Genomic DNA, 16,618 nt, shown 5'->3' with positions numbered 1-16,618 from the left:
TAAAAATGTAATACCGGTATGTATAGCTTGCCCATCACCTTGTCACTTCAATACGGCGAATCGAAACCATGTGCGGCCGCGCTTCGCATGTATACGGTAACGAGCAACGATACTCGATAATGCTGTATTTTGAGCCGGCCAGGTTACTGATACGCCGATGCGAGGGCCATTTTGGGGCATGCATATATGTTTTCTTTGCATTTCACGCGACAGTATGCGCTAACTCGTTCGTATGGTTTCTTTTTCTCCTCTCGTTGCAGCTGCCAATCCCTATAGTGAGTTGTTCGCCGCGAAAACTGACAGTGCTGTCTTGATAATCGCAGCGCTGATAAAAGCTGAATGTATACATACCTTGAAAACGCGCAGCACTTGCTTTGTCCGGCCAAGAAATGCTCTCTTGTTTGGCACACAGTTGCAGTCGCCGTCAAACGACGTGCTGTTCGCGCGCCATTAGTTGCATCAGCAGCCGCGTTTTGTGGCACTCCGCGCTGTGTGCTGCGGCTCCAGGGGTGGTATCACTCCGCAAGACAATCATGTTCCGAAGAATAAAAGACGCTATTTGCGCTTACGAACAGCCTGAGAGTGCGTGACGCTTATAATAAGCGTGCAATCGCTTTGTGTAGCGCTGAGCATAATAGCACGAATGTACCAAGTCTTTCGCACTTTAGTTGCACATTTCTGAATTGCGTAGCAGTTCCCGTTTCGAAACCGAAACTTCACTTTGGCTATTGCGCCGACGTGCGGGACGGGAGCCGTTCAGCTTTTCCCGTAGTTTTACAGAATTTTCTAACAGTGCAGATAGAAACTGGCCACCTGGTCCAAGCTAACGCTCTTGGTTATGCTGTATACGTCATAAAAGATATCGCGCTGCTGCACTGCCGCTCCATTAATATGTTACCTCCAAGAGCATAAATGTAGTGAATAGTGCCAGAAAAGACTGCATTTTACCCTTCATGCCTCTTAACTGCACGTCTGAAAAATCATTGCAGCGTGTTCTGCACCCCATGCGATACCAACACGGTACGCACTACATCAAGAAATAAGTCCTTGTTCTTTGGTGCAAAGAGGCGGTCTCTACACTTTCATCAGCCACTACACTCCGAAGAAACACAAGAACTCAGCGACTTATGCGCGTGAAATGACCACCTAACTGCCAACGGCGCCGGCCGTTTCTCGATACCCTGAAGCATGAGAATGCACGGAGGGGAGTCACTGTCAAGAAAAGGATCTAGCCCTTTCCAGAGAAAAAAGGATAACCCCCTTTCATAAACCACTCCTTCTTTTGTCACACCAGCAGTGTCAGGAAAATCGGCACGTGCCGTTCGGCTGGAAGGTGTCCTTTGACATGGAAAACCCAGTGCGCTGTTGAGGTGTGCCTACTCTTGTCGGGGGTTCCCTTCTTAAGGTTATACATTTTTTCTAACCATAAAACCATGAAACACGACAGCTGTTTTAACTTTAGGTTATTTGGGATGGAAACATCAGTACAAAACTATCATACTTCTTATCTAATGCAAGAAAACTATTAAATCTGTGTTTTTCGCATGCGTAGTTGCTTTGAAAAGATTCGCTAGTATTTATATGCTCCTAAAATTCAGCTGAAGTCTGTATCCTATGCTAATTCTCCGATATTAGCCTCCAAAATACCACACGAATCCGCATAATATTTGCAATCATCTTTCTGTACATCACCACCTTACACCACAAGTGCACCGGCACTTTCGAGCACCACGTAATTCAGTGGGATGTTTTAAACCTACAATTATTAGAAAACTATTTCCCCTAGTACGTTTGCACAAAGTGTATATGGTTAGCATGACGTACTCTGCAAAATCTCACCAATAAAAACTTCCTGCAATGACAACAAAGCATTATCGACGTCCATAGCAAATCAATGAAATATGGTCAACATTTGAATTCACGCTGCAGTTATGGTTGCTCTGCACCACTCTCCTCGTGGCAAAAGCCGTGCAAACTATAAAACCCTGTACAGATTTTGGGGCCCAGCTGGGTCTTTATAGTTATTCAATTCTTCAATCGAAATGAATTTCGATTTTCTTGACGTCGCAAGTTTCCTACCATATATATCGAAATCTTCTGCAGAGGGTGCCAAAGAACTTCGCATAACAAGACAGCGTGCTTCAATAAAGCGCACCAAAAGAGAGCAGCGAGAAAAGAGCACATGCAAAGCAACTGCATCGGGAAGGACTCCACAGGTAAAATGTAAAATTTGCGCTGTGGTGGGAGCATCGCTATGTTATGAAATTCGAAGTTCACACGCAGATATTACCAACTAATCAACAACAGGCTAGTTTTGAAGTCGGTGTAAAAGTGTCATATACATTAGGAAAACAGCGAGACTCGTCGCTCGTGGATTCCTATAGCTGCAATTACGGTTCGGAGGTTCCAGTTGCATAAGAAACTAATAGGTATTTTACATGTGGCGTCACGGGCGCCATCGTTGGCTGCAGTGCTCAGCCAAGAAGGAAGGAAGGAAGTAAAACGTTTATTGAGCTCTAGAGAGTAGGTGAACAATTTCTTGGAGTCAGATGTGTCGTCCATCTTCTTAGCAATGTTCGTCTGCCCCTAGTCCAGGGCTCCGCTGGATGCCGCTACCAGCTGTGCTCGCCGGATCAGCCCAAGTTGGACGTTCTGACGGTCGCTTCAGAGCCTTCCTTCCCATTGTTCCGCAATCGGGTTGGGTATTTTTGGAGCCACCTCAATTTTCTGGCAGGCCCACGTTATGTGATAGAGCGTGGGTGTTTCATGGCACCATGGGTATTTGTCTGTGTATAGTGTGGGTTGTATTTTTTTTAGTGTATTTATATTCGGGTATGAGCCCGTCTGTAGCAGCCTCCGGGAGGCGGTGTGTTCCCTGGAGAGAGATTTATGTGGTGGGGGTACCGTTTCCTGCATCCCTTGTAGTGGTTTAAGATTGCCGAGTAATCTCTAGGGACAGGTTCGGCTTCCTTCTTATCGCACGAGTCGAACGGAAGAGTTGGGGCGCCAGATAGAACCGCAGCCATTGCCTACAGCTGCTAGGTTGCTTGCAAAACCGCCTTCGCAGCAACAATAAATATGTTACGCCGCATCTTGTATTACAGTGCGTCCCATTACACTAGCGGTTTGCTCAGTGCTGCAAGCAGAGGTGACTAAACCAAATCACGGCAATTATGCATATAGCCTCATCAACTCGTCGAAAGCTATTACTTAGAGTGCCGTATTCTTACATGACTGGGATCAACGACAAGAGGATTTTTTATATAATGTATTGAAATATATTGTCTAAGCTACTAGGAAATAGAACATCGCAGCAGTTCTTAATGACCTCGCATCAAATCGCCAATACATGTTACCGTTACTCGAGGGCACCGAGTATTATTTCAAAAATGATGGTGTTGAAACGACCATACAGCTTTTACGAAAGATATATTTCGAGTATCTGAATATCATACAAACAAGTTATCGCTTCGTTATGCATATCCCATGTCTTCAGAGTTTTATTGAGCGCTGCAGAGAAAAAAAGCGCGCATTTCGTAAAACATCTCTGCAATGAAAAACGGTGATTATAGGGTATATTCAAAAATGCTTGTCCATTTCCACACCATATATGGAAGGGCTTGTTGGAAGAGTAAATAAACAGATCCAGTGCGTCGAATATTGTTCGAATTGAAGCATGCATTCCATGCGCGCATTGGTCAGAGTTCACTTAATGCGCCATTCATGATTGGACAAATGAGGAATATGGGTGAAGCAGAATTGACATCTGAGCTAGTTGGTTTTTCATTTTCAATTTCATTTTCATTTTCATTTGAATGGGTGTCCTGCAGCACATCGCAAATTTTGTGTTAGAGCCACTCCCAAGATGCTGGCTCTTCATCTTCGGCGGGACGATGTTGTTCCTCCTGGTTTGCGTCCATCATTCCAGCCTCCTTCAAAGTAACTTGGTCAGGAGCGGAGACCATACCGTCATTCCCCATTCCCGAAGGGCCCGCCTCTACGTTGGCGCCATAGTTCGGGTTGCCCTTGCAGTGTTCGGGGGCCCGGGTTTCATCTGTCCAAAAGAGTAGTGAAACATTATGAATCAAATAGCTGCTTGCTCAAGAAGTGAACTAGACACCATAAACTTTGTTTAGCAGTCATAGATGTTTAGAAAATTTATTGGCAGCTCTCTTATATTCTGTGTCTCACTTTTACCCGGCAATAACTACATGTGTTTAGCAACGCTGTCATGTGGCATCCAGCAAGCGATCCCATTGCATATGACTCGTTCCCAGTTAAGAGACTAGAATGCAAATTTTACTGCTTTATATAGGCCGCATATCATTTAGAGTAGCCGCAAAAAGGTGGCCATGGTAACTCGTCGCGGAAAAAAGCACAAGCAAAACTGTGCACATCTGGCAAGACGCTAACGCGCGGGAAGGAAAGATCTAAAGAACTAAGGCAAGATAAATCCGGGTTAAACGCGACATTTTATTATATAGTGCCCTAAAATTTTAAAAGACATTCTTATTAACTTGATAATTCAGAGTTATGTGCTGGGACCCGCCACACGTCATCTATAACTATGTTCATGTTTTTCTAAATTAAAACATTGTAAGCAGTAAAAAAAAAACAATTCAAAGCGTGCCACTTGAAGTGAGAAAGCACACTAAAAAGCGTGGAATTCCGGGCGAAATATCTTTTAATTATGTGCACTCAGTCACCCTGGCGTACCTGACTAATGGAAGCGCTTATTTGTTACCAATGCCTGCTGGTATTATGCGAAGGTTAATAATTTTACTCCTCTGATAATTCAGACAGAATTATTTTGCCAGCAGGCGACATCTTGGACAAAGCTGCAAGTTGTGATGTTCTGGTGTGACTAAACTGGATAAGTTTTTCTTTATTGCGTGTTTTAAAGCGCTCTCCGTGTTCTTCCACTCACTGGGTTAGTCTCAAGGTAAGAAAAAAAAACTAATCCCGAGTAACGCTTCGAAAACACGAAGCACTTTGCGGGGCCACAAGAAGACATTAACACCTAACCACATTAAGGGCTGCGATGAAGGCATGAAATTAAAAAAAAAGCTTTACTTAGGCTGGTACAACGCAGTACACAGTAGTAGAACGGCGTAGTGGGTTACAGACAAGCAGCGCAGCGGTGGCCTAAGGGTTCAGAATCCACCACGCATGGGGGAAGTTCGGGGTTTGATCCCCAGTGCCGCCGGGCACACACCGATGATATAAACAAGTTTTCTCTAGCCTAGTATTCGGCTTATTAAAGGTAGAATGCTTACGAAATACGTCTTTGAGCCCACCTTGAGCAAACGCCTTGGCGCTGTTTGGCCGCAGATGCCCTTGCGCCATAAAACCTTATCATCATAAATGATAAGAGTTTCGCGCTTAGTTTGAGTGCAGTCTCTATTGTTAGAATAAAAAGGCTCGCAAAGGTCCATGCAGCGAATTTCTTTTGTATTCATTGAAAGAGCGAATAATATGGTGATTTCTTCAGAGAATTTCCTTGTGCCACAAATATGGGCCAAACCCTGCTTTTGAGATTTCAATTCGACTGATGATTGAGATTCGATGAGTGCGATAAAGCTACGGCTGGAGATATTTGGCCAGTATGTATTTTTACATCGGTGTATAAAAATGTCACGGTTACGATGTGCAAATCAGTGCAACATTCTTCCCTATTACCCCTGATACAATCAAGTGGCTCATAGACAGCAGAAGATTATCGCATGTATCAGGCAGGCAGGCAGTCTACGTGACGATTTCGACCTCAGCGCGCAGCTTTGCATCGCATAAAGAAATTACTGCCTCTGTAAAAATTTTCCGCCCAGGGGTTTCCTACTAAGCTGATTAGCTTGGCTCCCTAGCACGCTAGCGCAGTGCAAAAATAGGAGGGAATGAAAACACGAAGCCATGCTTCTTTAGAGAGGTTACCGAGGTTATGAATAACGAGACATGAAGCGCTAGACTGACCGGCAAACTCCTTGGTCTGTATACTTTTGAGGGGGGTGTACGTGTTTATTGTGAAGGTGACGTTTCCGTTGAAACCTAATGCCCCTCTCACATGGGCACATCGAAGGCCCGCCAACCGATAGTCTACGGACTGAAAGTACATTGAGCGCTGCTGCACGGGCAGTGACCATCGAGTGAATAGTCTGTCGAGTCAACGCAGGAGCGGAGAGCCTATGGTTATGCTGAGGGCCTTTTAACGCAGCCTAGAGCTGGTAGTGTCAATTCTTGCGGTGCGAACGAGCACCTTCGTGCACGATACGTTCAAGGTGCGAAAGCGTGAATAAAGATTAGTCTCCTAATCAATAATGCAATGGAAAATAGTAGTCCGTACAGAAATAATAAATTCGGGGGGCTTTTTGGGGACCTAAACTGCGTTGAGGCGAAAGCCTTTAGCGCGGTGATGCTGCTTGTGTCACTGAAGTGTGCCTAAGATGTTCATTCAGTACACAATTGTTTGTAAATCTAGAATACTGGAGACACGGGAGGGCGTTTGGAGGGCATCCGTCTGATTCGACACCTTTCTGCAAACACTCTCCAGCAAATTTGGCTCGGTGAGCTACACATGCTTTAGCAGGAAGTAGCGTAGTCGTCGGCACGCTCGGCTGCGGACCGGAAGGCTGGTGGTTCGAATCCAATCATGCACAAATATTTTTTTCTTATCGAGCGGAGGAGCGTCACGGACGGACGGACGGTATGACGTCACTTCCGTTGTCGTGACTTCCGTATTGCGATGTAACGGACGAACAGGATCTATACTGGGAGTATGGGCCATTACATGCCTTTGCCTTGAGAAGTGTACGGGTCCAGTTTGAAGAGCATTAAATATATCGTGTCAATCGGAAAAGAAGGAGAAGCAAACGGGATCAGTGTTGTCTGAACACTACATTACTTCAGAAGAAAATCGTACAAAAGGCAGCGTCTTTCCAGAGAACGCATCTGGACATTATATTCCCTGATTGTATGCAGTGTTTAATTGTTTATTCTTCAAAGTTGCCGGCAGGCCGCTTTATCACTTTGTTTATGATGCAAGTCGTGAAGAGATTTATTTCGATTGATCGCATGTAGGCAGAGCTGATTCTACGTTGTTGCAAAATGTTCTATAAACATTACACGCTTTATCTCGAAAGTGCGATATAAGCTTTAAATTGAGCACGGCCGAGAGTGGCGAGCATTTTTTTGATGACCGCCGAGCACGATTGTTGTTACGCTGCCGCCTAGTGATTCAGTTCATTGTGGGCGCAAGTCAGCCCAAATAAAGGGATTTCTCGGACGCAGTTTTTGCAGCCTCTCTGCTCTCCGGACTCCAGTTACTACTTCGTGAAAATATTAATAAGGTCTTTATTATGTGGACGGAATTGCCGAGATTTGAATAGCTAGACTTGACGTAAACACAATAGAGGATTTTTAATATTCCTAAAATGCGCATCCCCGCAACACAGTGCTGCCCAACAAGCGATAGCTGAACATTCGTTTCCAGCAGAAACAAATCAATAAGGACTAGTTTTTTGTTTTATTCTTCCAAAACACGTTTCAACATTCCATCCACACCCTTAATGCCTGTCTTGTACCCATCGCAGTTTATTTTGTATAGAGAAGTCGGCCACTTGTCTTAGGAAACAAGACAGTTACTCAGGTAATAAGAAACAGGGCCACATAAACAACTACAAGGACCCCTATTGGCCGCTGAGAGTCCTAGACTATGAGAAGAAATGGAAAACGACCATGCCGGTATGAAATCAACAAAAGATTTAGAAGGAGGCAGGGAACATAGAATGTGGTTGACGTCAAGAGCCCAGCCGCAAAATTATGTACCGCGGAGAAAAAAGTAGAATTTACAGACCATTTGCAATAAACAATAGCTAAAAAAGCGTTGCGAGAAGACTACTGAGAATACCCGAAACGTACCGCTGACAGCACTGCAGAAAACTAAATTCTTAGAAAACAGTCGTTGAGGTTAGTGTTATTCGAGGGCGATTAGGGCTGTGACATCTTGTTGTTTTGCAAATGATTGTGATGGGAATGACACCAAGAAGCTTTCTTTTCAGATATTACAGACCAACACAAACAGGGCACCAAATTGTAAAGGAATCATATCGGCTGTAAATTTTACTTATTGTGGCTGAAAAGGTGAATATATATCGCCACCCGCAAGAAAAAATCTTGCAGCCCTTTTCGCATAAAAAGACTACTGATGCTGAAAGGTAGTCTAGAGCAATTCTCTGAGAGCAAGAAGGTTTGACGACTTCTGAAACCAGTGAACTTCGCGCGAGCATTAAAAGAATTTGCGCTACTCCCTCTCGTGTCCGTTCTGCTTATATCCGCGAGTAACACGTCTGTTTGGCATGATGCAGTTATAGCCTCGAGACACTATGAAATATTCTGCTAGCTAAACGAGAAATTTTTGAACTGACACGTTTTGCAAGCAGTGTCAGCAGAAAGCGCATAAAGTATGAGAGAGTTGGCTGCAATTTGTTTTGCTTTCCTTCACGTTGCAAAATGTAGTTACTCCTCTTGCGACGTAGTTCACCTCAGTTAACGAAATGTGGACATCAGATTTGTCACGACCATCGTTACTGGCATAGAAAGAAAAAAGAGTACAAATGAAACACCACATTATCAATGCATCACATCTATTGTGAGCTGAATTTATTGCTCCTCCCTCCTAACTTCTTTCAAGATATGAACCAACTAGCCCAAATCAAAGTACTTCTTATTGCTCCTCAACAAGTGGGATTGAAAATTGTGGATTCAATGAAAAAGCTAAAAACCGAGTAATACAGAAAAAGCTTGCCCGTTCGCAGATTGTTCATGGAACAGGGCAAGAATTGAAATGGCAGCCATGAGCACGCACCCCTTGACTAGCAATGACTCGTAAACATGAAATTTTCCTCCCTCTAGGCCTGCTTTTAGTGCTCCAGAAAGGAAAGATCCAGATCCGAAAATGGTGCATCCTCCGGCAAATCGAAGGTGTCTTCGTACAGCCAGCGCTAGTCCTCGGGCTTCTCTTCGGCGGGGCGTTGCCCCTTTTCTTTTTTTCCATTCGGCGAGTCAGCCCTGGTCAGCTTTATTCTGAGAGGATCTGCGCCTGCAGTGCATTTACACAATCCCGATGGGCCGGCCTCCTCGCCGTCTCCGGATGTTTGGTTTGGCTGGAACTTCTTGGTCGGCCAAGGCTCATCTACAAAGATGAACGGACGAACAGTTTGAATAAAGGGACGATTAGGTGCAGAATTGGTCTATGCAAGAGTATATTTTCATTAAAATGCAACGAAGATGTGATAATCTTTACATCCAGCGCCTCGTCTCGGCGTCCCTCGTTTGCTTCGTATTGACTGCAACTGTAACAAAATATTAGAAGGGAGTTTCGCCGGCCGGTATCTGTGAATACGAACAGGCTGCAGTTTGACATGGTTTACGCAGAAAAGCGTACAGGCGCTAAAAGACGAAGACAAGCACACTCTTGAGTGTGCTTGTCTTCGTCTTTTAGCGCCTGTACGCTTTTTTGCGTAAACCATGTCAAGCTACAACCAACTAGCTCAAATGAAAGTCAGGCTGCAGTTGTGCGGCTATAATGCACATAAATGCTTTCAAACCTGCTCCCTTATAGATACGGTATTCGCCCAAAGCGCCCCTAACACGAGACGCAGAGGTTAGCTTATAGACGCGCAGAGTTCCACGTCTGGCAAGCGTTTCCGGCATGGACACAGCAGTAAGCTATTGACCACTTTGAACTGAAGCGCTCTAAACATGGACGTGGCGACACGAGATTAAAAGAGATAAGTTGGCGCATGAGGACTTTGATGAAGCCAAGTTATTATATTTTGCAAAAAATATCAAACACAAAAATAAACTACTTGCAGCACGTGAAACACGAGTTATTTGAAAATTAACATATTTAGAGAGCGCCACCGACAAGTGCCAACGCGTGCGCCGTCAAAGCCTTTCTGCCGAACTCAGCACGAATAAGCAATAGGTCTTTAACACTAGCATGTCAGCCACAAAGTTGTATTAAACATAATCAGTATCTCGGTTGAGACAAAATTTACGCTAATTCGCGCTCCATTCAATATTGGCTTTTAGGGTCTTCCGACGCCATACGCCGTCATGTAATATAGCGCTGCAAGAGTCGGACGGCATCATTAAATCCTAAACAAGTACAAATAGCATAGCCGCAGCTGAGCTTAACTGCAAGTCACGTAAGCACGCTGAGAACGCAGCATAAATATTATGCACCCTAAACACATTCTGCAAGCAATACGCGATATTCGGAAGGGCTATTGCAGAAATAAAAGGAAAATACAGGAGCCATGCGAGGCTCGTTGCGGTGTCCTTTAAATCGCCCTCTAATTACGCTTGCACACAGCATTACTTGACACAACTGTCTCGGAATTCACCTTAACCGATATTGTAAAAAGTGTTACAAACTAGTCAGTAGGGTCTCTACGCCACGTTGTTCTGCCCGAAGTAGTAACTAACAGTCAACTGCTCAGGAGGCTAATCCTTACCTTCATATTCCTCTCGGAGTCTTTTGGTAGCCTGGCGTTCCTTGTTGGACGGGTTGCGGGTGGCAGATTTCTTGTCGCTGGCTTTGGGCCCACCCTTTTCATTGCCTCCTCCAACCTCTTCTGAGTCGCTAGGGCTCAACCACGTCCAATTGTGGAGAAGGTTCTACAGCATCAGTTGTTTCCAGATGCCCACGTCTCTGCGGCTCTCCTTGATCTTCTTTGTTTTCTTCCTGGCTTGGGCCAAAACCCTGACCGCGTCCATCTCTATAATCAAAAGCTCTTGAAGGAAAAGCCACGGCGACATTTGTTTCCAGATGCCGACGTCTCTGCGGCTCTTCTGATTCTCCAAAATACGCTTCACATTCATTCCGATAATCAAAGGCACACACCTGTGCTCGGAAAAATCAGTCTGCAAGACTTCAGCAACTGTCACCTAGCTATCTCGGCTTGAAAAACTCAAGTGACACATTAATTCTTGGAGCTCTTCCCATGTTTGGGAAAGGGTCGCTGGTGGCAAGAGTGAATCGCGCCTCCACCAATGGGATTTACCTTCAGTGCACAAAGGCGAACATCCGGTTTCAGGTCAAGGAGATAAGAAGATAAATTGGTGTGGTTTCCTACAGACCACTAGCACCAGATAAGAGAATGATTAAGGAAAGCAGACCCTACCTAGTATTCTTGGAAGTGTATGAATGGTGACCTCATTTTGCGACCATCTCTTTTTTGCCAGCAGTTTTTTCCCCTCTTTTACAATGCCGCCCGCTGCTTGATGTTGAGAAGGAGTAAGGAGGAGGAAATTTCAGCTTTATTTGAAGGTTCGATAAGAGATGCTTTTGCAAGCGAGCACCATATTCATTCTGGAGCTTGAGAGATTTCGAACCAGCATGATAATGATGCCCCAGCAGCCATAAGGAAAATTTCAGACAGGCAGGTTTTTGATGTGTACTGACGAGAGTTCCGAAGTTTTGTTTTTTTCACACTGGCACACAATGGTCAGCAGATGTTTGTACCTGTGCCTTGTGTCCCTTATGCGTAACTAATACAAAGTATCGTGCAAGAGCAATACCTGTAGGAAAAAAGAATGCTCCACCGATGCCCAGTAAATTTGCGGCACGCTAAATGCCGTAGGCAGTTTCACTGAGTAAACTAGGCCTAAACAGATGCGATGGCGTTATCGAACTTAGCAGCATGTATGTATGTTAGCTGCAGAAACTGCTACTGTTAGACAGGCCACTTGTAGCTGCCCGGTGTTAACCGACGCTTTATTTTATGCCCTATGAGTCGTAGAGGTCGTTTTACATAAAAAAGCAGGTGTTTTCTTGAGTTGCATAAATATATAGTACGCTTGACTTGTATTATTCGAGGTTCTCTGTTTTAGGTTACACATTTGTTTAAATAACAAATATCTGCTGATACCTCTGTTTGAAAATTTGGGTTATTTGAGCATGGGGGCATCAGTAAAAAATTGCCTTCGTCGTTATTACCTGAAACAAGTTAACCTTTCAATCAGTGCAGTTAGCATGCGTTATTGCGTAGAAAAGAGACGCTAGTATTTATACCCATCTAAAATTTAGATACTCTGCTTTTTAACAGATTTTCAATTCTATTCAATGCATTCTTTTGTTTTTCACTAGATCGTTATTTGAACTAAATGGTCTGACTTCGCCTTGACTGAGTCGCGCAGACGTTTGCAGAGCAGCGACAGCCAGTATATATAGATAAATGCTATATATTATATGTGCGCTTTTAATAGAGTGTATACATATAAAAAGAATCCCCCATCAATCCGCACAATATTCATCACTATTTTTCTCGGACATCGGCAGGTATAGTAGAAATAAACTTACAGCCTTTTGGGTCAAAGAACCCTCTTCCAGCCAATGGTGTGGTACCATTCTCATGAGCCTCCTGGAGTGACATAGCAGGGAGTGGTGGATGGAAGGGGATAATCCTTTTCCTCTAAGTTGAGGAGAGACCCCTCTCTCTATTGTGCTGCTGATCCCTGCATTTTCACGCTCGCAGGGTCTTGCTACTTTTTTTTCTTCCTTCCCTGCGCCTAGAGGGAGCTATACTAAAAGCTGGCTGTTCACCACAAAGTCTCCTTCGGAAATACATTGGAAGCTTGAGCAGCTATATCGTGACTACATATGGTTTGATAATAATGCAGTTTGTGGCAGAGTCTTCTTTTTTAGTGGAATGAGGAAATATAGCGAATAGATTTTATTTTTTTCATTTTTTTACAAATCTGAGGTAAATATTGAGAAAAATTGTTGTTTTATATAAGTCGGTCTGCCATGTCGTGTGGTAAAGAAAAGTAAATTAAATATAAAAATTTCGACCCCAATATTTTCTCCCTTGTTGTTTCTTGATTGTTAAAAGCAATTTTTATCCATATCGGAAGCAGTGTATACGTGCTACACGCTCCGAAAGTTGTGTGTGTATTTTCTGCGGGTGTTTGAAATTCGCGCCAAGTTATTGTGTGACGTGGTTCCATCTGGCGTCACACTGCTTTCTCTACCACCACTCTACAACACACATTTTACTTGTCTATGTTCGTGCAAGCAGAATTTTCTGAGAATTTCGGGGAATTTGACTTCTTTCTTTCCTTAATTTCTTCTTTGACTGTATTTCTAAAGGATTTCAGCTTTCTTTCTTTATTGACGTTGTGGTGGGATTCCAAAGTCCACAAAATGAATTGGGCAACAAAAGAAACATCAACTCCACAAAGGAAGGTCACACCCAAAAGCTCCACCCAGTCCCCCTTCCTCTTTTGAAACCACACACTAAGGCATTGTTTGCATCAAAATACAGGTCGCTCACAGGAAGATGGCTCCCTTTCAGGACCATATGAGAGAGCTACATAGTTCCTTCCCTAGTGGATGGGAGCAACGATTCAGGTGACTTCACGTAAAGAATACAGTGGCAAATACACCTAAAATTTGGCCCTCTGTTCAATCGCGGCTTCTTCAGGAACCCGGTACTGCCTGGATGAGTTGAGTTATGTGGTCGAAAACCTGTTACTTGGTTCAAGTAAACGAGCGCTTAGTCGGGTCTTGTCCGCCAAAAGAAGTAGGTTGACTCAACTTGACCATGTCACGATGTGCTAAAAACGCTGTCGAATCGAAGAGTCGGGTAGGTGAGAGGATAAATGCGGACTTGTTTTTCGCTTGCGCCGTCGCGCCTCCGAAACGTCGGTGATCTGCCTCAGTCTTGAGCGTTGCCACCACTCGCTCTCAATGCTTTTCTGACGCTTTTCTGACTTATGGTGCCTCAATGGGCCCGCTCTCCCGCCGTTGAGCGCATCGAGGCATCCTAAGCGGCCTCCATTGGCTAAAATCGAGTTCATGTAAACACACAGTCGTCGGGCGTTCTAACCTTGCTCAGCCCGACACCCGATTCGACCCAACGCGCTCAGGTTCGTGTAAGCGAGGCGCAATGGTGTCGATTAATTGTGATGAGGTAGAGGTCAACCCTCTTACATTGACACACTGACCAGTCACCTTGATACACTTGCCAGTGACCACAGCAGAATGAGAAAGGGTCGTCTTCTTGCTATTTCTGCTAAGGCTCTGCTGCACTGCAACGTAACCAGAACCGGTCGAAGCCAACTAGGACATTCGCCAATATTTTCTTGATTTGTATGGCAACGTACCTCGGTCAGTGGCTCGCAAGTGATTTAAAAGCGCGCCTCTGGCTCTAAGCTTATGAACCCAGAACGTGATGGATCGACATCGAAATGTTGGTTCTCTAATCAATTCTTTAGTCGAGTGTGACTCTTATCTCTCTAATTCTCCTCCCGACCATTCTTATCTCTGCCGTATGTTCTCGTTTTAATCACTGCAGATGCTGCCGACTGTATGGGTGTAAGGCGAGTCTCCACCCTCTCTGCAACAAGGAGCTTGCAGATTTGTGAGCCCCTAAACCGGAATAGATGTCTGCGTGGTATAAACAATGGGATGTCCAAGGGGAATAACCTTTCAGGCAAAATCATCCAGTTTTGCATCTCTCAAGCGTTTCCGAAACTTCTTCCTTCTCACAATAAGAGCCCCCTCTGTATGCCTCAAACCTTGTCTCACCTCAAGCGCCACGCTGAAAACACTCATATTTTTCAACCAGAAAAGTGCTGCGAAGGGGCACAATGTAAATAGAAAGTGATACGAAAAAACATCGCGAAGCAGGGCGCATAATGACACTTCACCGGAAACCAGAGTAGGTAGAGATTTCTCGCATTCAACCCGGTGACGTCATGACAATTGGTCGAAGACACTAATTGGTTGTCTCCCATTAGGTGTGCTGCCGTTGCTATGAACAAAAGGAGCACACGTGGGTGGCGTGGTGACCACGGTCGGCACCAATTATTCTTCTATGTACATTTCAATCTTTATTATCTTCACAATACAAACCAGTAATCTAGGCTTTCTAAAAAACAGCGGGAACTCGCGAGTGCAGTGGTGAGATTTGCGTTCAATGTCACCATGAGCAGCAAAAGGACGATATAAGTTTATTTGCAGACCACAGCTCTCATCCTTTTACGCAACTTTGACAATTTCGTTGTGAAATTCTTAGCAATAAAGAAGACACGAAAGAAAGCATTTCTGGTGTAATTTAGTTAAATACTGCCAGGAGGTGGTAACAATGCAGTGAAAAGACAGAAGAGCAGATCTACGTGGATCGTTTTAGAACCAACCGGTTATTGGACAAACCGGCGATGGTAAATGAAGTTATGAATTCGGTGGTGGCGATAGCAACAAGCGGGCTTCCAAGAAGAAGAACCTTCGAGATAAGGGACAGGAAAAAGGTCTCTTCTCTGGCCCCAACCCCTTTTTCCGTATTGGTTTGAGAAGGGTTCATTCTATAGTGCTTTGGTTTCCAAGCTTCTGTCGCAAGTTCGCCGATATACTTTTTGTGCGTGGAAGAATAATAGTTTCGTGCCAAGGTGGAATTCACACACCTGGAGGGGGATATAGAAGTTACTTTCTTTTTTAAGTGCTGCCATCTATAGAAACAAAATTCAAATCTGAGTTGCCTTGTAGCTGGTACGGCCCATTTACTCTAAGAACGGTTTATCTGAGGGCCAAACGTCATTTACTATTGTAGTAGTGGTTCATTAAAAGAACTGAAGTCGGAGGGAAAAGATGTTGGCGCCGGGGTTCCATTCCCACTCGATGTTGGTTGTGCTTGGCCCAGTTACGGAGAAAGAGGGAGGCATGTCTAATTTATTTAGGGCCTCTCCTATAACCTGGTTATCGCCAAAACTGAACGCTCCCTTCTTCAAGCAAAGATACTTGAGTCAAAGAGGAGCTAAGAGCCCTGGTAAATGAAGCCTTTTTCGCCCATCGTCGACTACCGTCGCTCTACCCGGATGAGTTTGCCAGCATTCAACTGCATGCTTGTAATTAGGCTACAATGCATTCCCTTTGTGATGAAGTCTCGCAAAAAAACAAGTTACACCGGCTTCTCCCATCCCCATCAACTACTTGCAAAGCCGCACCTGCAACGATTGTTCACAACATTTCGTCATAAAACACCAACAACGCTGAACCCTTCGTTTTAATCCTTGGCCTCAATGTCAACATTGAACCTACTCTTTATGGAGGAAAAACGCTAAGGCGCCCGTGTGCTGTGCGATGTCAGTGCACGTTAAAGATCCCCAGGTGGTCGAAATTATTCCGGAGCCCTCCACTACGGCACCTCTCTCTTCCTTTCTTCGTTCACTCCCTCCTTTACCCTTCCCTTACGGCGCGGTTCAGGTGTCCAACGATTTATATGAGACAGATACTGCGCCATTTCCTTTCCCCACAAAATCCAATTATTATTAACCTACTCTGGAAGCTAAAAAGCTGGTGTTTGCTCTTAGCACGCTGTCAATAAATGGAACGCTTCACGTTGAGATGAAGCAAGGCCTCGTGCTATCAGCCTACTCTCCCAACTACCACCCGAGGCGATTCCTGCCCCCCTCTTACTACGGAACAGCGCCAAGGTGTTAAGAGCCTTCGCAACAATAAGGAACAATTCCTACCGGCAGACAACGGCAACACCAATGTCCTGTTGGACCAAACAGACTATATAAGCCGGATGCAGAAGCTACTTCACGATGACACCGCCTA

This window comes from Amblyomma americanum, chromosome 2 (assembly GCF_052857255.1).
Source record: "Amblyomma americanum isolate KBUSLIRL-KWMA chromosome 2, ASM5285725v1, whole genome shotgun sequence".
Taxonomy (NCBI): Eukaryota; Metazoa; Arthropoda; class Arachnida; order Ixodida; family Ixodidae; genus Amblyomma; species Amblyomma americanum.
This window is presented reverse-complemented; position numbering follows the sequence as displayed.